The following is a 22,967-nucleotide window of genomic DNA, read 5'->3' as shown; positions in this document are numbered from 1 at the left end:
TTTTTTTTTTTTTTTTTTACATACCACATAATCCAAAGCAGAGAATGTTAAGCCATGTTAGTTTGAGTGTGTGTCTGACAACACGAGAAGTAGAGAGAGGTGAATAATTATAGTTGTTGTCCTGGTGCCATCTCACATTGTTCCACTGCCACTTAGCATGAAAGAGAAGCAGGGATGATGTACGTCGTGTTTACCAAAGCAAATGGAAGTCGGCAAATCTCTGCTGATTTCAGCGCTTTTGTGAGTTTGACATCACTATCTAATTCCCAGCCCTTTCCAATTTGATTGTGGAAATGATGATGTTACAGTGAAAACACATGCAGGGAGTTCAAGCTTAACCAAAGTAAATTAGAAATTATTCAAATGCAGATCCCCCAGTGTGCTGTTCAGGCACTAAAGTGAATCTAAACCATAAAATTAAACCCTAATTAACATGTAAATCTCTCTCTCCTTCTCCCCTGAACTGTCGTTCGGTGCAGATCTGGCTCCGTATCTGTATTGTAATCACATCACATTGTATTGATACAATCAATTGCCTCTCCTTGTTGAGTTTGCTGTGTCTTATCCAACAGTAACACTCCCCCCCAGCTGGCGGTTACACTTCTTTCCATCACAAAGTGACTCGTCGCTGCAAGACGGATTTCAAATCACACAGCACCTCCTGCTGTTTGAAAAACAACACCTCACTCTGTCGGTGCATTCATGGGCCAGATGGGCCACGGCAAGTCGCACAGTAATGTGTTTGCACGGGTAGGCGCTTGATTCATAGGCTGCCATTATGTAGAAGCTCTGATAGAGTTGCCTTTGCACGGTTGACAGATTGAACAACATTAGAGCACATTATTCTGCCCTCGCTTGCTTAAAAAATATGTTTACTTGTCAAAAGTTATAAACTGTATTTTCTCCCTCCAATGAGTGTCCAATGTGGGGTTTTTTTTTCACTCACAGGGGCTTTGCAAAAACAGGCTACTGCCTGGGGCCCAGAGCTGAGAGTACTGTACGTCTGACTCTGCCTCTGTAGGTGGCGCTGTATCACTCTGTAAGCTAGAGTGTATTCAAATCAGTTTCCTGTTGACTTAAACATAACATAAAGGTTTACATGCAGGAGTAATCGGACTATGAATCGCATTATCCAGGTATGTTAGTCTGACTAAGACTAGCTTGATTTTAGTCTAATGTGTTTACATGACATAAAGAAAACCAAATGATTGCCTTAGTCCGACTAAAATAAGACTTTTAACATGCACGTAAACTCACTGACTGTCTTATTTCCCTGATTGGCCAAGAGAGCGTTCAAAATGGATCTAATGCCAAGCTGTGATCAGAGCGACATCTGCTGGAGTAATGCTGTATATTTTGAACTTCACCCCCATTTTTCGAAATAGTTTTTGGAATTTCAGATAGAAAGTGACAGCCCAAAGCAAAAGCAATGCCAATTTTGTCAAAACTTTATTATGTAAATGGAATGAAATGCATGACCACGACCAAATGCCATTATTTTCTTAGTTTGGTTTGATGTTGGGACATTTTTACATTACTATTTAGATGAGACCTTTTCTTATTAACTATTTTGGAAAATTGCTTGCTTATAGTATTCTTATAGTATCGCATTATCCGGATATGTATCGTATATTGCCAGATAAATGCCAAGGGACCAAGCGGCCATAACACCAGCAGCAACAACTGTCATAGTGCGTCATACATTGGAAGAAAAAAAGTGCTGATGACTTTGACAAACTCACGTCTCTGACTCTGCTCCACCTTCAGCTCTCTCAGCCGAGCAATAAGGAGCAGCAGCTCGGAGACAGACGGCAGTAAACAAGTCAAGTGGTGATGAATGAAGAGTTGTTCATTTAAAAACATGAAAACAACTTTCTTTCTTTTTTCATTGTTGTGCATGAAGGAGAGCCACCTGAGAAACTCGCTGAGATAATTTGTGGAATAGATGGAGATGTCACGCTCAAATTACACGCTCGCTCCTTCACCGCGGGAACAGTGGGAGCTGTCGACGTGTCTTCATTCATAGACTTTAAGTTAATGAGCCATTTTGTCGGGGGAAAATTCGCAACAGGGGCATTCTGTATTCTGGACTCATGGACTCATTCATATGAATCATGGTGTTTCTTTTGTTTTACATCACGGCCGTGTGGGGAAACCAATACACGAGGAGGCAAAGGGAATAACAATCTGGTTAGGCTGTATATCTACCTTAGAATGAAAAATGCTTATTATTATTATTATTATTATTATTATTGTTATTATTATTAATAACAATAACAAAAATTAGGGATGCACAATATTATCAGCACAATATCGGTATCAACCAAAGATCCCACAATGGAACTAATGACTAATGAGGCTGCAAACTCCTTGATTACTGTTATTTTTTGCACAATTAAAATAAAATAAAATAAAAAAATAAAAAAAAATATTATGTTACTTCACCACAGAGGAGACTAAATGACCTCTGCAGTTTGGCTCAGGGACAAAATGCTCGCATATTGTATCGATATCAGTTATTGGATATTGTAAAGAGAAAAAAAGGCCAATATTGTGCATCCCTAAAAGAAATAAACAGAATCATTTCACAGAATTTGTCCATTTTAGCTCTCATTTAAGCTCAGTGGTGCTACAAGTCAAGAAATATATTAAATAAAAAGAACTGTTACATCTCTCACCCAGACAATAAAATATCTATATTATATTACATTAAGTTATATTGTCACTCTTTGTTTTTAAATGTATTTATTGGAATTACCCATTATATTTAAAATAGCTGTTAATTAATTTCACCATATTTAAAGTATATACAGTGCTTAACACATTTTAGGACCACCCAAATGAGAAAACATGTGTAAAACTAAAAATGTTATTGTTATTTATTTGAAAAAAAATACAAATTGAGTTATGCCCAAATTTGAGCTGGCTCACTTGGCTTCTCAATCACAACATTCAACCACAAATACATTTATTTTCTGTTCAGTAATGCATGTAATGTAATGCATGTAAAAAAATAATATAATATAATTTGACATATTAATCAATAAAAAATAATGTGCTTTACTATTGTTTTTACTATTGTTTTTCAGTTAATTTAAAAAACAGTAAATTTAAAGATTTAGGTGTGTTTGAAGACACTGTTGAAAATGAGGTGGTGCATCTCAACATTTCAAAATAAATGAATACATTATTATTAAGGAGGGAAGGAAGGAGGGGAGGAAGGAAGGAAGGAAGGAAGGAAATGCAGATTGTTTAAAAATGCAGTATCAAAACTCGCCCACAAGATGGCACTGCGTGAGAAAAAGTTGACCACTAATCTCACACATACAATAACTTCAAAAGACAACGTCAAGGGCGTCACTCAGCTTTGACTGAAAGCATGAATTATAGTGTGTTAGGGTTTCACTCACAGCTGCAGCTTCAACCATGTGATCATTTCTCAGATAAACTAACACTTAGCTGGAGTTTGACGGTGCCTGTGGTGAAATAAAGTGTAAATTAAAGGGAGATGTTGTGGTTAAAGGTCTAATGTGGCACAAAGACGCGTGCAGTTATAGCCGGGAGATTATCTTTGGCTGCTGTACATTGATACACGGAATCACTTAAATTGAGACAATATCGCATCGAATGATGTGAAACGTGGGATCAGCTTCGCGGGTGTATTTCCACACCGTGGTGGAGACTGTGGATGTGCGGACCCGGGGTGCGACGCGCGCCGCGCGCTGCCTGCGCTCCACCAAAATCCTGGAAGGGGATCACTTCACAACCGGGCGGGGGGGGGGGGGGGCATTTCTGTTTTACCCACAAGGCACTCGGTTGTCTCTGTTCGTGGTGATAACAGGATGATCGGGGTGGTCGCTGACTGCCTGCATCTCTCTCTCCTCCCTCCCCCCCCCCCTCTCTCTCTCTCTCTCTCTCTCTCTCTCTCTCACTGTGTCTCTCTCCCCTCCTCAGCGCACAGGCGCCCTGCACTCCGCTCTGCTGACACACCGCGAGGACAGTCCGCACTCCGTCGTCCGCGTCATTACACTCTATATGGATGCAAAGCCCGGTCACACGCACACATACATGGGGATACTTTAGTGCGAACTGCAGCCTGCGACCTTACGAACTGGTGAGTGGCTCACGTTTGATTGACTTATTTATTTATTTATTTATTTGTTTGTTTTGTGTGGACAGCATGTTCCCAATTCTCCAACTTGAAAACAAACGTTTCTCCACAAATGATAAAAATTCAGATAGAAATTCAGACGTATACTCAGATCAGACGGATTATAAAGACAGAGACATTTTTGTTAGTTTTGTCCTTTTTTTTATAAAAAAAGAAGCAAAGAATGAGAGAAACCTTTATTAAAATCCTTAACTGCCCCACAGTGATGTGTGACTTGTGACTTGACTCTCATGACATGAGTGTGGATAAGAGTACTGTATGTGATGGGGGGGGGGGGGCGCTGAACTAATGAAGCCATGAAGTGATTGAGGTGTTAAATCGAGCATATGGCACAAAAGTGTCCAAAGGAGAAGAGCAGAGGACACAATGAGAGAGAGGGGAAGACAATTGGTCTCTGTGTGTGTCTCTCTCTGTGTGTGTGTGTGTGTGGATGCTTTTATGATAATGAAAGTGGACCCCTCTGGCCAGGGCCAACCCTGACCAACACAAGGATCATTCTCAAAACAAGATACTGTGGGCGCCTGCTTGGTGCTGAGGCAGCGAGTGCATGTGACAGCACCATTATTCACCATGATGCCTAATTGCATTAGTTGTACAGTGGTGGATGGGGGGGGGGGGGGGGGGGGGGGGGGGCGGGGTTAACTGTCCTGATGAGCTGACCCAAATGAAAACCCCGGGTCAGTGCAGATCATGCGTGCGTTGTCTTATTTGTTTGTTTAATGTAAGAATCTTCCCCCAGATTATTTGTTTACTTGACACAATTCACAGCCGGCAGCCCTGAACAAGGGGACATTATACACAGATCTATTTACATTATAGTGTGAAATTAGTGATTCAATGTCTTGATCTTTCCCTCAGATTGTAATAACTGGTAACTAATATATCAACATTGTAGCCACTTTATGAGAATATATCGTGAATGGATATTCATTCAATATATATGACAGCAAATTATGTAAAATAAACGACATAAAAGTACATAAGAAAACAAATTTTTTTTAGCCTGATTTTTAGCCATTTATATGCAATTTCGTTGATTCTAACACACAAACATTAAAAATAAAGGACACAACTGTATCTTTAGTTTATAATACAGGTCAGAACAAACTAGTGTATAGAAATGACTGTGTTTTTATGGGTGGATTTTACATCCTCTCAGAATCACAAGCCTCCAAAAGAAAAAACTTAACCCGAGCTCAGAGAAAGAGCTATATATCTTGTATATACCGGGACGCAGCCTAAAAATATTCATATATATTATTTATAAGCCGTATCACCACTCAGCTCCACGTCGTGGATCAACAAGCCCTCATGAAATTCAAGAGACTGATCATCCCCAGATTCTCGAGCACAACACAATCGATACATTAAAAGAAGAAGAAGAAGAAGACATCAGAGAGTGGAGCATGCAGATTGATTAAGGACGTTACAGTCCCTGCTGCCTGGAGATGCTTGTGTATCCTGCATCTGCACAAACATGAAAAAAAAAAAAAAGAGAAGAAATGGGACAAAATTGTTTATCACAGCTGTAACCTGATTGTGGGGAGACCTTATTTGGCTGTGTTTTTATTATATATTATTATGTTTGAAGCTTTAGATTAATCTCCAGAAACACAAATGATATAATAAGGAATAAACGTCATTCTATCTCTCTCTCTCCCTCTCCTTGTGTGCATGTCAGCCTGAATGTAAACACACACTTTGTTCTCGAAAAGGAAAAAGGGGGAATAGGACATGCAATTTGGCTGATTTGAGAGGCACACACATATCCCGTGTAGTGGGACTCGAGGGGGCACAATAACAGACCATCATGCTTTGCTGACTCTCTGTCCAAATGCAATTCCTTAATGCACTCTGAGAGTCTGAGATCTAATAAGAAGTGGAAGAGCATCTTCAATAATGAAACCCCACCTGCATCCCTGCTGCAGACTGAGGGGCTGGAGCTGAGAGGCTTCATAAATAACAGAAGCCAGACCTGACACGTGCTGCTCCAACATCTGCAAGCTGCCAATAATCCCTCTCATCTACTAAGATGCTGCCGTTGCAGACAGAAAAATGGGCACGGAGCAGCTCGTTGCAGCAGCAGCTTCAGAGAGAAACTGTAGAAGCTCAATCGCCGTTTAACTGATGAGGAAGGGAAGAAAAAAAAAAAGTAGAACTCCTCGAAGATAATTAAGATTTTAACAACACATACGAGCACAGTTGTTTCCACCGACAAATTATGCTGTGCCGATTATTACTCTATCCTCTTGATTGTTTTTAAAATCATGCCAACATCACACTTGTGATAAAAGCTGCAGTATGTAACTCCTGGTGTTGTTGTTGATGTTATTCTTCTGCCTCTGTTTGGTCTCTGTGAACAGAACTGTGTTTGTGTGACGCGTCATTCGCCAGAAAACAGCCTCTGTCAAGCAATACTATCAGACCTGACGGGGGGAGGGAGCATTTGTGTGCTTAACATATTTTTTGGACACTTCCTTGTTTTCTCAGTCATACTCCAACCTGGCTGAAACAATGATTCAATGAATTGATTAATAAGCAATTACTAAATTAATTGTCAACTATTTTGATCATCGATTCATTTTGACATTTTGAGTGTTTTTTTTTTAAATAAGTAACACAATTGTCACATTTTTCAGCTTCTTAAACTTGAATATTTTCTGTTTTCTTTGCTCCATGTAACAAAGAAATCATTAAAACTGTGAGAGAGTGCCTGTCAACTGGCAGATCTTTGCAACCGGAAGACAATATCCATTTTTGTACACAGGCTGAATGAGAGGGGGATGTGTGTATCAGGTTTCATTTATTGGACTTTTTGCAGATATCTGATATTCCAATATATTGGGAGTGCTTGGGCAGATAATCAATACCGATACTGATATATATTTTTTTTTTTTCCTGTGCCCAAATGCAGAGCTTGTGTAGTCTCTTCAAGTGAAGTGAAATTAACATGATATCTTTCATACTCACGTCGCAGCAGATGTAGATCTAAATTTCCCTCATTCAGCAAAATACATAAACATAAAAGAAGCAATAGTTGTAGAGGGCGCCAGCATAGAAGTCAAGGAGGTAGCAGCTTATTTAGCCAACTGCTATAGTTATTAGTCATATTTACATTTTAAAGCCAATATCTGCTGATACCAATATCTTAGGATAATAAGATAATAAAAATCACTGTTCCAAACTTGCAGACCAGAGCTTTAAGTGTTTCAGGAAACCAACAGTGCTTTTAGACTCTTCCCTCAGTATCAGCATCATTACGCAGTCATTCATTTAGATGATGTTGTCACTGGAGCTTGTTGGGAAACAAATTAATTTCCTCTCCAATATTCGAGATAATCCCCTATAGCAATTAACCTGCTTTTGAGCAATTAACCTGCACTTGTCGTTATCTTATAACTGCACACCCTCGAGGTTTGAGTCGTGTACCTTCCCGCTTGTCTTTGTTGTGTCTTTATTATCCGTATATTTAACCACAGTGTAGGCTGAAGCTGTGCAAGAAATGATGTTATGAGGCAAAAATCACATGAATACTATGCAAATAAACAGTTTTTGTAAAGTCCTTCCTCGCTCTGCTATGAAGCGAGGCTTTCTTCTAAAACAGTGTGACCCTCCCTGCTGCTCTTACAGACTGACCCAGTGGTTGACATGGCCGCAGGCCGTCCCTGCGATGAAAAGACAACACTGTGTAGAGCTCTGGGGATCGACCCAACAGGCCTCATGACTCTGTTGTTGTGTCTCACAGAGAGTCTCATGAGCGTGATTTATTTAGTTCAGACATTTCCATGAAAGAGCAGCTTTCATGCTGTCTACACTGTAAAGAGCGCCCCCAGAGACAAAGGTAGGTGTTTGCTAAGTACAACATACAGAAGGGCGGCACAGTACAGGAAAAAACAGGAAAACACATGACATGCCAGTGAAGTGAAAAAAGAGCTGGTCATTTTTCAACAGATTCACTCAAATAGCTGTATTTGAAAGACTAATGGTGCTTTTCCACTAGACAGTTCTTGCACGACTCGGCTCAGTTTGACTCTACTTTTGCTTTTCCATCAGTGATTGTACCTGGTACCTGTTACTTTTTGGTACCAGCTCTGGCGAGGATTTGTCAGAGAGTGTCGTCACTGGAAGAGTCATGAGCGAACGATGCCAAACTGTAGATCAGTTTAAAAGACTTGACCTGAAAACATGCACTAATGTAATTCCCAACATTCAGCAAGGAAATGTCTAAAATCTCAGCGATTTATGTGTTTGTGTTGCGTTTAAATCGGCGTCACGACGACCCCGCCCACGTCGAGTTTAGTATTATAATAATGGAAAAACGATTTTCCTGATACCAAACCGAGTAGAGCTAGAACTATATAATGGAAAAGTTCCATTAATTGTAAAGATGATTGTATCATCTGCGTATAAAATAATAATAATTTGAAAATAAAGCTGGAAAATGAGTGTAGACCATCTTTTCTTTAATGTCTTAACTAACTTGGCTAACTGTATGGAAAGGTTGAAGTAACAACCAATCAGACCAACCAATCAGAAGCTTCTAGTGTGCCAGGGAGGGGAAAAAAATGCGTCTGCAGAGTGGAAGCAAATCACTGGCAGATTCGGCTGCGTTCACTCAACTCAATATTATCAGATTAGGAGTGACAAAACTTGCCACTGAGTCTTATGTCTCATCTTATTTCTGCTGTTGTTCGCAGTGTGGGGAGCTACTCTCTCCGAGAAAGTGAAAGGAATCTAGATTGAAAGTGATTGATGGTCCACTGCACATGCTTATTGTCACTCACAGCCACAAACTCTTGTAACCATTAAATCAGAGTTAAATAGAAGTTAAAGCGGCACTGAGATGGATCGCTGGGTTTGGGGGTCACAGCTCGGTTTCCTGAGCTCCTCTCAACAGATCAGCAGTGACAGATGGGCTCATTTCATATGCATCAGATGACTTGTGACTCCGTCGCTGAAACTCTTCTGTTATTGACACACATTTAATTGTATTGACCAACTCCATTGTGCTTTAGGATTCTTTTCAACCTGAAGTAGCAATAATTCCACTAGAGTGACCTGTATGATGATTAGTTGTAGTGTGACAGCCAATAGGGGCACCCACTCTCTCTGAACTGCCCTGTGTTTGGTCATAGTCTCCTGTGATGGGACATCATTAGCCCCAATCACTTCTTTTCAATGAGGTATTCGCCAATCAATTTAGTCTCTTCTGTAGTGAAATTAACACAATATTTTACATATTCATGTACATGCAAAATAAATGAACATTTTAAACTAGTCGCTGTATGAGTCATTAGTCGTATGGGGGGATCTTTATGTTTGCTGATATCCAATGATGCATTTTAAAGCCAATATCAGCCGATACTGATGTCGTGCATCCCTAATTTCTGTTATGCTGAGATATCATTAGGGCCGCAACTAACGGTTACTTTCATGATCGATTAATCTTTCACTTGGTCCATTAAATGTTGGAAAAATGTTAATCAGTGTTTCTCAAACCTGCAAATGATGATGTTCTCAAATGTCATGATTCAGTTTGAATGATTCCTTTGTTTTAAGGAGCAAAGAAAGCAGAAAATATTTACATTCAAGAAGCTGAAAAAATCTGATAATAATCTAAAAATTATTATGGAATTGGCAAAAAAAAAAAGAATCTACATACTGTACCTTTAAATGGTGTTAGCCTGTATATGCCTGTATGTAGATGGGCTTCTTTGGTGGATTAGTCATGGAAGTGAGAAGTGAGGAGAGTTTTGTTTGAATGAAGCTGCAGAAAAGTTGATTAAATATTTTGCCCGTCCCTATGAAGACGATGCTTAGGCGATTTCAAATGCATCTCTATTCCCTGACATCCGGTGAGTAAGTGCTGTACATCAGGAGAGGAAACTAAAAGACTGCCTTAGTGACAGTAATCCACTTTGTTCTACGGTGCACTAAATGGAATGGAGCTTTTTCTTACAATTGGCCATCTGCGACTGTGTGTGTGTGTGTGTGTGTGCATTGTGATGGAGGAGGAGTGATGCTTTTTACCCCACCCCCTTCAGCTGCTGAGTGCCTGAAATATTTAACAGCGACTGCACTATTTTTGGTTTGTGTTCAGTTTGTTGTGGGGCTTATGTAATATGTAGCTTCAGCCCAACGTGCCTGGTGCTGCTGGATACCAAACAGCTTCACCGCTGCACATGGTATACGACTTTGCAGCCACGCTGTATATCCAGCATGAAGGATAACGCACAGTAAATCAGTGCAAAGTCTCCCGCAGCATCTGTGCTCTCATGAATTGAATCACCATTTTTTTTCCTTCCCCCTTGCACCTCGTCTTCCAGTTCACATCTTCTCAGGTTACTCGTGCCTCAGTGATGTCGCTGAGCTCTTCTCTGACTCCCATCTATCCCTCTTTCTCTCTCCATTTGCCTCCCATCTCTCGCCGCTCTCCTCTCCTCCTCTTTCCTCCGAGGTGTCAGATTCTCTGACTCATGTCCTGGTGTGGAGGATGGGAGGAAAAGCAGGGATGAAAGAGAGGAGAGGAAAGTCATTTTGCAGATAGAGAGTGACCTTCATCCAGCGAGAGGAATGGGATAAAAGCTGGCGTTAATACCCTGCCAAAGAGTGTTCCACACCATGCCAAAAAAAACATTCAGGATGATGTATGGTCCCTAATAGAAGCTCCATAATAATAAGGAGCATGCTATTGTAAGTCAAGGGGAGGCAAATGTCAAAAAAAGGATAAACACTCTGGAGATGTCAAAATATACATATATATATATATATATATATATATATATATATATATATATACATATATGTATATGACGTCTCTGATGTGAAAAAAACAAACTTTTGTTTGTGACTGAGCTGAGATGATCAGTCAATTAACCACTTTTTTCCTATCACTATGTTAAAACATGTACACACAGAGGCTATAAGAATGTGCAATATAGAGCGTCTTATAATCATATAAACACACCTGAGAAAAAGTATCACATTATTTTAAAAGCAAATTGAATTTGTGAAATTTGGAAATACATCACATCACAAGTTCGATTGGCTTGTTTTTATGAACAAAAACAGAAGAAAAACGGACTATTTTGGGGGATGTCCATATAAGGAGTTGTGTATTATTCCCACAACAATTTACCAGGGGTTAATTGACCTAAATCATATGACTCTTTTTTTCAAATCTTTCACTGCTTAATTTCCCAGAAAAAACAATTTTATATTACATTCTAAAAAGAAAGAAAATGCTGGCATGTAACATTTTGGCAATGTTTCATATGAACATCTTGTGTTTTTATGTATTTGGAGTGGTTAGGATTGGCACGTATAGAATTAGAATTAGGAGCAATTATTTCTGCACACACTAATTAGTGATGGTGAAGTTGACCTCTGCATTTAACTCATCCTCATTCAGAGGAGCACACACACTGGGGCCAGCAGCAGTGTGCAGGGGGAGCAATGGGGGCACCCTGGCACCCGGCACCCATCCCAGCAACCCTCCAGTTACAAGCCCAATTCCTTTCCTCTTAGCCAGGGGCTGTTCATATAGGTGTGTTTCCATTCGCCTGTTTTTATCTGCATTATTGATTTCCACTTTAAAAAAACAGAAAATTGTAAAGTGTTTGTTTTGATATATAGTTCACAAAAAAAGAAGGACGATGATGCAATGAATGAATCCATAAATAACAGAAACAGACATAAATATAAAATAGAATAAAAAAATTTAAATCAATAATAATAATAATGGGAAACGGTATCTGTCCGATACTGGTCAAAATCACTGGATCAGATATCAGATGTAAATGTGAAATACGATACAAGAAATCCCATATATCGCATACTTCGCTATGCACAGACTTTAAAATTAAATACAATTCAGCAAAAGCATTTCAGCTGAGTCATGGATTGGCAGTTTATTTGTTACACAGTTGGAGAAACACGTCTTTGAAATGACTCGGCACAAACTTGTCCTTAACAGCTTCATAGTTCATGAATTTAAAATGACTGTATCTGTATCAAGTTTGTGATATCTGTATCAGACGCAGAAAAATGGTATCGTTCCATCCCTACAACTGTTTTTAAACCCTAGACAAGCTTATTTACAATTTAATGTTGAATTTAATTATTTAAAAAAATAATGTAATAAAGGGTAATTGACTGGGCGGCCATTTTGTAGGCTGGTAGCAGCAGCATTTTTTCATTACAAATTACAAATCTATTTATTTTTAGATTTGTATATACACCCATTATTAAAACAATATGTTGAATAGTGTATAAATGGTCGAAAATTATCTCTAGCTGTTGCAGAATTGGGGTAGTTTGAGTGTTCATTACTAGAGTGGAGTTCTGCTCCAGTGTGACTGGTGGCTTAGGATAGACCTGCTATTATTATGCTGCTCCTCATTAGCAGTTGAATTCACTTTTTATTACTCAGACTCAGCCAGGGACAGTGATCAGTGTCTAAGCGGCTTACACGCACACAGGGTGATGTATTGATCGTCACTCTGAGGTATGACAGAATTTGCAAAGGTTTCTGTTTCTCTGGCGTGGTATTTGTAAATTATTTGTGTCTGCATGAGTTTTTTTGATGAGAGCAGTTGGTGTAACGCCAGGGATAAAATCTACAATGTTAATTTCTGATCTTGTTTACATATATATGTGTGTATATATATATATATATATATATATATATATATATATGTATATATGTATATATATATACATATATATATATATATATATATGTATACATATATATAGACATATATGTGTGTTTTAAAGTTGCTATAAGCACATTTACTGAGCAACTTGATGTGCTCTAAACTCCCCCTGTCAGCCAGAAAACCCACACAGTCTTTGCAGATGCTTAGCGACGTTTGTCACAGCTCTTCGAATTAGAAACTCTCATTGCAAACTTTCGGCAGATTTGTTTACGCAGTAGTTTTATTCACCCTTTTACATAGCGCTCCAGAGTATGGACTTAAAAAAAAAAGAAAGAAAAAAAAGGCACTGCCTGAGACTAATCCTATCAGGCCTGCACATTTAGATGCAGCGGCTGCAGCAGACTTGGCCTCCTCTCTGGTGCAGGAAGAACTCCAACAGCCCCAGGATCTGATATCCTTCTCTGGGGCCTTGAGGTTGACAGGCGACTCACGCCACACGGCCGACACAGTTATGCTTTAACACCACAAGAAGCCGCGGGTGGAGAGGAGAGGACAGGCTCCTCCACGCTGAGGGCTGAGGGCTGACCCCTCCCATTATATGTGTCACAGCTGAGACTGACATGCTGAGAGATGAAACACCACTCTTTAATTTCAAGCCTCTCCTGTTTCACAGCGAAAGCCTCCTCCTCTGTCGTAATCTCTCTCTCTGTCATCTCAGTCAGGAGATTGTGGAAGTGCATCTAACAAAAATAGTAATAGAGCTACTCTCTGACCACTTTATTAGGTACACCTAATGAGATTGAAGAAGTGGCTCATGGTGTTCTGCTGCTGTTGCCCATCTGCTTCAAGGTTGGACATTCTGAGACGGTCTATTTCAGACCTTGGTTGTAACGAGGGGTTATTTGAGTTACTGCTGTCTTTCGATCGTCATGAACCAGTCTGGTCATTTTCCTCTGACCTCTGGGATCGACAAGGCAATTTGTTTCCCAGAGAACTGCAGCTGACCACATATTTTCTCTCTTTTTCTGTCTAAACTCTAGACATGGTTCCCCCAATCCCATTAAAGGAGCACTTTCTGAAATACTCAGACCAATTCTCGTACTGATGCTTCATTAGCTCATCTTTCTCATGTCTAGTAGGGACGGGCAAAAGAGCTATTAGAATATTTGATGGTGAAAATAACGCAGGCTTCACAGCATGTTGAGCTACGAGTTGCAGCTAAAGAGTTGCATTCAAAGCCCCTGGTAAATGTGATCATTTCATCAAGATGTATTCAAGAAACGTCACTTCTGCCGCCCTGTGACACAAGTCCATTTATTTTTTTTAATAGAATTATGAGTAGTATCAACTTTTGTCATCAAATAATCAAATATATGACCATCCCTAATCTACATCCTTAAATGGGTTAAATGCAACATGATTGGCTGTTTAGATATTTATGTTACCAACTAGTTTAACATGTGTACCTAATAATGTGGCCAGCGAGTGTATATAGACTCAGTTCATCTTCTTATTGTTAGTGAAGTGGTTTATCATTCTGTTCTTGGTGGATCAGGGTGGGTGGGATTCATCCATGTGTCTTGCATTAATCAATCACAATCTATTGATTTATTGAATTTCGAATGAAAATCTGGTGAGGCTTGTTTCCGGCAGAGTGCCACATGGAGCTGAGGAAACAGATGAGCTGCGTTTTTAAGCACTGTGTGTTTAGTTTGCATCACGAATACATGTTTAATGTGCACTATAACACTCCCAACACTTTTGCTTTGAAATGGTGTGAAATATATCACAAACCGTGACAAAGTTGTGGTAATTTTGAGCTCATAAGGCCCACCTCTACGGAATGAACAGTTGCTCTTTCTCAAAAAGTTTGACTTTGTTCTACTTCAGCAGCCCATTACTGAGCAGACAAGATGCTCAGTGGACCCCCAGGTCATTTGAGTTTGAGATCCCGGTTGTACAACTTAACAGAGAGAAACTTCAGGGGAGTCCAGTTTACTGTAGCGACAGCTGAAAGACTTTTACATTTCATTTCTGAGCTCCTGAGAGGAAGTTTAAAGTAAAGCCCATGCTTCATTTGTGCATATTTGATTCCCTCAACTGAATCTTTTTCCTTGCCCCACTGTTCAGAGGAGTTGCTCATCTAAAATTCCCTCTCATCTTTTTCTCTCTGTCTTAATCCTACAGTAGTTCCTTCTGAAAAATAAAAAAGTATCACTTGTTCATGCACCCATGATTTGTAGCCTCTATTATAGAACAGTTCTGATCACTGAAATGCTTCGACATTGCCATATGTCACATGTGCAATATTCAAATGGCCAGGAAATTACCCTAAATAACCATAATTGTTATTTGTATTTATTTATTTAACTCATATACTGGCACAGCCTCTACAGCCCACTTATGACAGAAGAGAATTGGTTGATCAATTGTTAGTCACTATAGCTAGAATTATCATGTATTTAAAGGGCAGTGGTCAGTAACTGACAGCTCGTGGGTCAAAAACTGGTCAGTGTTAGTTAATATCTGGCCTGATAGATACAAAAATGAAAAAAAAATGCCGAATTCAGAGCGCTTTTATTGTGAAAAAAGAGTCAACGAGCAGTTTAAAGACACAAGTAACAGTTCAACTTACTTTTTCAATCCAACACATCTCTTCAGTTTTTGCCATTTTTGTACAAGACTGAATAGTTAAGAAAAGAATATATGATGTTTTAGCCCTTTAAAAAGAAAAAAAAGTCGATCCAAAACTGCTGATTTTTCTTGCTGTGAGGCAACAATATTGCTATTGCAACAAAGTGGTATCGTGCCATCCCTACTCATCACTTATCCTATACTATATTGCATTTTATGTGAACTGAAAACAGCCTCAGCGTGAATTCTACTTGGTTTTTATGTTTCCCACAAATGTAAATGTATAAGAGTTGTGTGTATATGTCATCTTCTCTCAGCATGTGCTAATATTCCTCTGCTGCGCGGCTCATAAAGCAAACGTCGCTGATGAGAGCCGGCGTGTCTCGTGGCTGTGATGTGGTTACAGCTAATTCAAACACGCGGCCCCTCTTTAAATATTTCACTCGCACGCATTCGAGTGCGTTTAATTTGAGAAGCCTCCGCACAGAGAGCGGTGTTAATACGCAGCCGTCACAGCTGCGTCAGCTCGTCCACCGCCGTGACGCTCTCTTGTGTACAGGTTAGACCTGTAGACAGAAAACTGCAAATGGCAGTGTGCGCTTTGTTTACACATGTCTCTCTGTGTACCCTCGTGTGTCCTTGTGTGGATGTCTTAATTCTCCGAGTGTCTCGTTTGAGTTTGGAGGAGAGTGGCCTTAGAGGGTTTCATTCTCGTACTTAGAAGTCATCCTTTTTTTCCTCCTTTATCTCGCGTCAGCAGACGTCACGCGCGCATTGTGTCATCCGTGTGCTGAGACACGGCAGTCGTTTGAGTTTGTCCGTGACACATATCCGCAGAAGGCCCTGTGACAGCAGATCAAAGCCTCTCCACTCGTGTGTGTTTCCACAGTGTGTGTGTGTGTGTGTGTGAATTGTTGCCTGCTTTCATCTCAGCAGCTGTATGTGGGTTTTTGTTTTGGTGCACACAGACCCTGGGGAATGTGACTGTCTGTGAAGTGCCAGCCTATGTGCGAATGCTCTCTCTCTCTCTCTCTCTCTCTCCCCCCCCCTCCCTCCCTCCTCTCTCACCCTGACTTGGCGCGTGTGCACACGTTGACACCCTCTCACTTGTTGCCCGTGTACCCGCCCTGAGGAACACCCTCTGCCCTCTGCCTGTGTGTGACACTTAATATCGCAAACCTGTCTCGGCAGTGTTCGCACAGGGGGATCCTGTCTCCCGCTTTCATCATGGAGACCGACCATGTCCTCATTCCTTTCTTCATTTCATAAGCTGGCACTGAGCTGTCTGTCCATTGGCTGTGTCAGGGACATGTTTGTCTCAGAATAATGTCCAGTCTGAGCAGGTTGTACAACGTCCTTTTCATCTTGACAGTCTCTCTTGTCTCATGAAAATAGGGCAAACAAAAACATTGTTGGTGTATGTCGAGGGATGTATGCTGGATGCTTTTATCCTTGAAATCTTTGATGTACGCTTCATAGTAATAACACGACTCTTAGTAATAGTATTTCTCTTTGTCTGGTCAAAAATAATAATAATAGAATAGAGAATTATTTTTTTTTATAATATATTACCCATAAGGACCAGTTATTTCCTTTTCATTAGTAAGTGTTATATTGTTTTATTTTAATCAATTTGTGACAGACCAATAGTTCCCCAAAATTCAACATACTGATTGATATTATGTTAAAAAAAAGCTAAATAAAAATCTTGATATTTGATCTATTGATTCATATTTCTGGCTGATTGTTTCCTTACTATTACTTTTATTTGTATGTCAGTCACCCGTGAAGCACTGTGAACCACACAGAACTGTATGTACAGTGAGATAAAAGTAAAAGTTTATTTAGTCCATGTACGTCACAAGTTTTTTTCAGTATAATAAATATCACAAAGTCACCACAAATGTGTTTTTTATTTGGGTAATTATTTATTGTCTGACTATATTGCTGCTTTCTTGACTAGGTTTTAAAGAGATAAGTGAACTAACCTGGTTAAATAAAAGCAAAATAAAAAATAGGACGACATCCAAAAGACAAGATCTTGTCTCATGTCACAATACTGATATTGATATAATATCTAATAGGGTTAGATTAGGATTAGGGTCACGGTTCGGTACATTTTTGGTACAGAGAGAAATATGGTAAGAATTATAACATAATTCTCAATATTGCGAAACCCGATTACAAACAAAACATAGGTTAATGTGAAGGTTCCCAAATAAATAAAAAGTAAGTAAAATAGAATAAAGATCAATTATAGTGCAGCATGTAAAAAATACTGTAAACATTTTCAACGTCACATTTAGACGTTAGATTAACAGTCCCAGTTTACACTCGGATTAATTCTATTTTCAAGGCATATTTGTATCTTAATTTGACATGAAGGTGAAGCCATAACAGGGGAGATTTATCCAAATACTTAATAAAGAGCCTAAATGTCAGGTTTATCTGAATTTGCGCTCTGTTTTTCCGTGTTTACTCATTTCAAATGAGTTGCTTTTCTCCTCTGTTACTGTAGTTAACTGGGAAACCACAGTGTTCCCAAACAGCAGAGCTGATGGAGATCGGTGGATCCTCACGCTCTGCACGAGGCTCCTCTGTGTTAACGATAGATGTTACACTCGTGCTGAAGTCAGTCACTTTAACAGATTGATGACAACATGTGAGACTCGGCAATTGTGTTACGTTGTCAGGGGGAAACAAGGGAATGTGTTACGCGCTGCATATGTATCTACATTTTGAATTGTATTATACGTCCCAAATGTCTCAACGAATACACGTACACGTTTCTACCTAAAATTCTATTTGAATATTCAACGGTATTATTAGTTGAATATTCAAATATTCTATCCTCCAGCGCATGAGAGCTAGTGAAAATAATGCAGGGTTCAGACTGTTGAGCTAACAGGAGCAGGTAACGAGATGGATTTGAAGACCGTGGTAAATTTCTTCACTTCTGCAGGATTTACAGTAACTCGACTTTATATAATCTACTTTGATTGTGACTGCACACATGTTCAGTCTAAATTACAAAAAGATTTGATTAAATGGACTAGCAGTCAAAAACAGAAGAGAATTGAATTTTCCTCAGAATATATACACAATATGATGAATAGTCAAATGTTCTCTCAGTTCTCAGTGATTCTTCCATCTTTTTCAACTTTGATATAAAGTGGTTAACAGCAGACTGAGACTCGCTTGGTTTTGTGTGCTAGGATTTCAGTATGAGGATGAATACAGGCAATGACTCACGTTGTGCACATCCTGCACTCAATGGACTACAATGGAGCAGAGCAGGAGCAAGTTTAGCAGTGAGTAACAGATGAGCAGGACAGTGGATGGAGCCTCCATCTCCCTCCTGGTCTGACTGGTGTATTAGCAGCCTGCAGCCTGCACCATATTAATTCTCTGCTCTGAGTTACCAGGTCTAATTTAGAACAGAGGAGGCTCTGTTCATCCTGGAACGCTGCTGCTTGAGATTCTGGAAATGAGGAGTTTAGAGGCTCACCACCCTCATACAAACACAGAGCACATGCCTTGTTATCAACCCACAGAGCAGCACATAATGATCCCTCAAACCATTAACTCCTAATGCAATAAAGTGCTAACATTTTAGCCGTGGCCCTCAGTGCTCAAACATAATGAAGTTAGCCAAAGGGTCGCACAAATGTGCTCAGCGATATGCATCGATCAGGCTTAAAGTCATGATTACGTGGCCGCCGAGTCTGGAGCTGACACCGAATGTTCCAGTTTTTGTTTATCTCCAGTCAGGCCTCTTTGTCTGATATTTATGGAAACTGTGCGGAGCTTCTAAATGACAGTTCTTTAAATAAATCTCATGAGCAGCCTCCCTTTTTTTTTTTTAAGACTAACGCTGATAGAATTTAATGCAGAAAAATGACACGATGCTCCACTTCCTAGCACTTTTTGACAGCTTGGCGTGTCAAACTGTGTCACATGCAGCCATGGAAGGAAGACAAAACACACAGAGGCAGTCAAGCTTTTAAACAAGCGTGCGCACACACACACACACACACACGGGTGTAAATGTGTGTGTGCGCGAGCGAGCATTTGAATGTGTCTTTGAAATAATCCAGTGCATGAATAAATCAGCGAAGCAGCGACGGCCTTGTGCACTCGACTAAAGAAATAAACCCGCCCACAAAGAGTCTCGCATGAGCTGGATCTTATAAAATAACACCAATTGATAAAACATGATCTCTTCACATTGCGGGCCAAATCTGCAAACAGCATGCAGATTTATATAGAACACGCACGCACACACACGTCAGGCGTGGTGTGTGTGTGTGTGTGTTGTGCAGCACAGTGCTGGTGTACAGTGGCACTGTGGGCGGGGCGGAATGCACTTGGCAGAGAAACAAGTGGCCTTGATGAGTCAAAGAGGGAGAGAATAATTTGTTACTGTGTTGTCACTGAATGCGAGCGCTTAATATGATCCGGGACAATAAAGGATTTCAGTGTAAGGGTTTCCCCTCCCCCCCCCCCTCTCAAATATGTGGAAAGCATCATTAAAAATCATGATCGTATTCAAAGAAAGAGGCAGAGATGATTGACTCATTGTTAGTGGTTAGAAAGCCGCAGTCTGTAAAGACTGTATACATACAGTACAACATATACATTAGTCACGTCATCAAAGAGGGAATTCTGTTTTACAATAGAAGTCTCACCAGGGCTGAACGATGAATCATTTTGAAATCAAAATCACAGAAGGCCAAATCAAGTTTATTGTCATTTTGCTGTACACACACGACAGTAGTGAAGACAAAAAGACCGAGCATTTTCCCTTTGGATCTAGGACGAAACAATAATGTGTATTTAGCGCTTTCATAAAAGTTGCAGTTGCATTTGGTCTGCGTGTAGAAATAAAAATGATAAAATACTTATATAAAAAAAATATAAATATCTAAGGTCTCATTGTGAACAGACGAGAGAACAGATTGACTTAAAAAATATGTATTATTGCAAATTAAATTACAATCACATTATCTATCATATTATGGGGTAATGAATATAGGCCCAGGCAATGGCCTTTTATTACATACATTATACAATGAATGCGTCTGAGGGAAAAAAAACTGGTCGAACAGATTTGTCTTTATAAGCAGCTGAGAGACCAGAGAGAGACAATCACATGGTTTCCAGAGTCTTGGAGGAGGTTTTATGGTCTAATTACAAAGCAACACGGGGGGAAGAAGTCACATGTCAGCTGTGTCAAACACTAAATAAAACACAAGGATTTTCCCACATCTGCCTCACTTCTCCTTTCCTGCTTCAATGCAGCTTAATAGATATGTGAGGTGTGAAAACTCTGATGTGTAAATGAAAGGTTACAATGTTTTAGAATAAGTGTTTTTGGTGGAAGCACTATACAGACATTTTGTTATCTTGCTGACTTTATGTTTATATCCAGACTCGTTTCTTTGTTCACTGTTGTCTGTGGAGGTCCAACACCAATTTAAACAAGACTTAACAGCATAAATTTAGAGAATTACTGAAAATAGCTTCAACTAAAAGTGCCATCCAAATAAAGTAGAAAAGAAAAAGTAGTCAATAATATGAATGTTTATATTAATTATGAGGGTGTCCACATGTATATAACCCAGAATAGAATGATGACAAGAGCAACACAGGGTGTGTGGACCTGAGCCACGGAGGAAAAACAGCCACAAAACACACACACACACACACACACACACACACACACACACACACACACACACAAAGACAGGATTTGTAGCAGAGTCAAAGGAAGAGAAATACATCTTCTGACAAATGACGGAAAGAGCGGGGGTTTGTTGATGGGATGCCACGCCCTGGTTCACAGCTTAGTCTGCAAAAACTGGGGGGGGGGGGCAATGGAGTCAGACGCTCAGTGTTTTAAAAGTAGTGCCGACATCAAACATCAAAATATACCAAAACATTTTATTATATTTACAAAATATGTATTATAGCTATATTTAGCCCTTCAAATGTTTACTGCAATCCCCATTCAAAGCGTTGCGGGGGCGTGGTTGCCAAATTTGACAAAATATGTGTATAAAATGCTACACTTATATGTACATAGATAAGTGTCCCACTGTCTTTTTTATTGATGTATTTATTTAAGTGCATTTGGTAAACAAAATGAGACAGATAAATACAATTCAATGTTGAGTAAAATATTCCTTACTGATTGTTTTAGCCAATATTATGTTAGAATATTTTATCTACCAACTATATTAAGTTTTTTGCAACCCTACTTGGGAGCATCAGTGAATCATCACATGATGAGACAAGTGGAAAAGACAACAAGAAAACAAAAATAACAGATCATAAAAACACCACATACACTGTTATATAACATATACTTTTACTTTTTCAGTGTAAAGTGTTGTTGTTATCGTGAGATCAAATCAAACATATTCTATTTTCTCATGCAATGGATGAAATGTAATTTAAAGATACTGCTTCTAACGTGTACAATCTTTCTTTATGTCTGGTCTTTGTGTAAACAAGTTAGGTCACTCACTTGTGGCTGCACTGCAGTAGTCAGCAACTGGTGGCCGGTGGGATTAAAATCCCAGTTGATTAATTTAAAAAAAATAATAATCAGAAACTGAGTCACAGAGCAGTTTAAGACTCTTGTAACAGTCTGTGGAAAATCCAAGTTACATTTTTAAACCAACACATCTCTTACAGTTTTTCTACAATATTGAATAGTTTACATTAGAATAGAAAATGTTTTGGTCCAGTATTCAATTGCTTGGGAAAATATTGTGTTGTATGAATTCATTTTGAAAATGAATAATTATCAAAGCAGACACTGTTTGAACAAATGTACTTTATAGCATCAGGAAAAACTGAGTCCTGCTCCTCAGGTTGCACCTTTTCATCAAAACCATATAAACCTCATCTCTGCTCACTGTCAGACATCAGGAAATATGAACCGGGAGCAAACGTGAATGAGTCTTTAAACTGATTGTAGACACTGTGCTGTGACAGTGAGCAGCTGTGTGACACACGCATTAATCATGCTATATGTCACATAACTGACAAGTATGTAGTTATTCTGGGATCATTACAGATGCTTCTCATTTGCTGTCCGTGTATTAACTCTGCTCTGTCTCCTCACACGCAGCTGACTGTGATGGAGCAGATAAAACCTCTCCCTGGCTCCCGGAGGAAAAATGCCAACATTTCAATCTCATGAATGAATTTGAGTCACTTTGAATTAGGGCTGGGAGATAAAAAAAAAAAAGAGAAGAATACTTCAGGTTTAATGTGATACTGGTTCTGACTCACCATGGTTACGGAACAAGAGCAAACCAATCATCATTTTCTGTACCACAGCCTTGGAAAAAGTTCTTTCAGCTATAAAGGTATTCTTAGCGTTCACAGTTGTCTACCTCTTTCGTCTGTTTAAGGAGAATGTTAAGCAGCTTTTATGGGAGAGATTTAAGTCTCTGTATTTAACATGTGCTCTCGTTTTTAGCTGTGTTTAT

The 22,967-nt window shown here is 39.4% G+C and overlaps 1 protein-coding gene across 1 annotated transcript in view; it reads left to right on the top strand.

Annotated features, from left to right (window-relative positions):
- The first annotated feature begins 3,906 nt into the window (after nucleotides 1-3,906).
- LOC131468795 (poly(rC)-binding protein 4-like) overlaps nucleotides 3,907-22,967 on the top strand; it is a 56,733-nt gene continuing 37,672 nt past the window's right edge. The window contains exon 1 of the mRNA XM_058643393.1: nucleotides 3,907-4,114. The gene's annotated coding sequence lies outside the window, so the exon portion shown is untranslated. The remainder of the gene's footprint in view (nucleotides 4,115-22,967) is intronic.

Source organism: Solea solea, chromosome 11, assembly GCF_958295425.1.
Source record: "Solea solea chromosome 11, fSolSol10.1, whole genome shotgun sequence".
NCBI lineage: Eukaryota > Metazoa > Chordata > Actinopteri > Pleuronectiformes > Soleidae > Solea > Solea solea.
The sequence above is the reverse complement of the archived record's forward strand: the minus strand, read 5'-3'. Positions and strand labels throughout refer to the sequence as shown.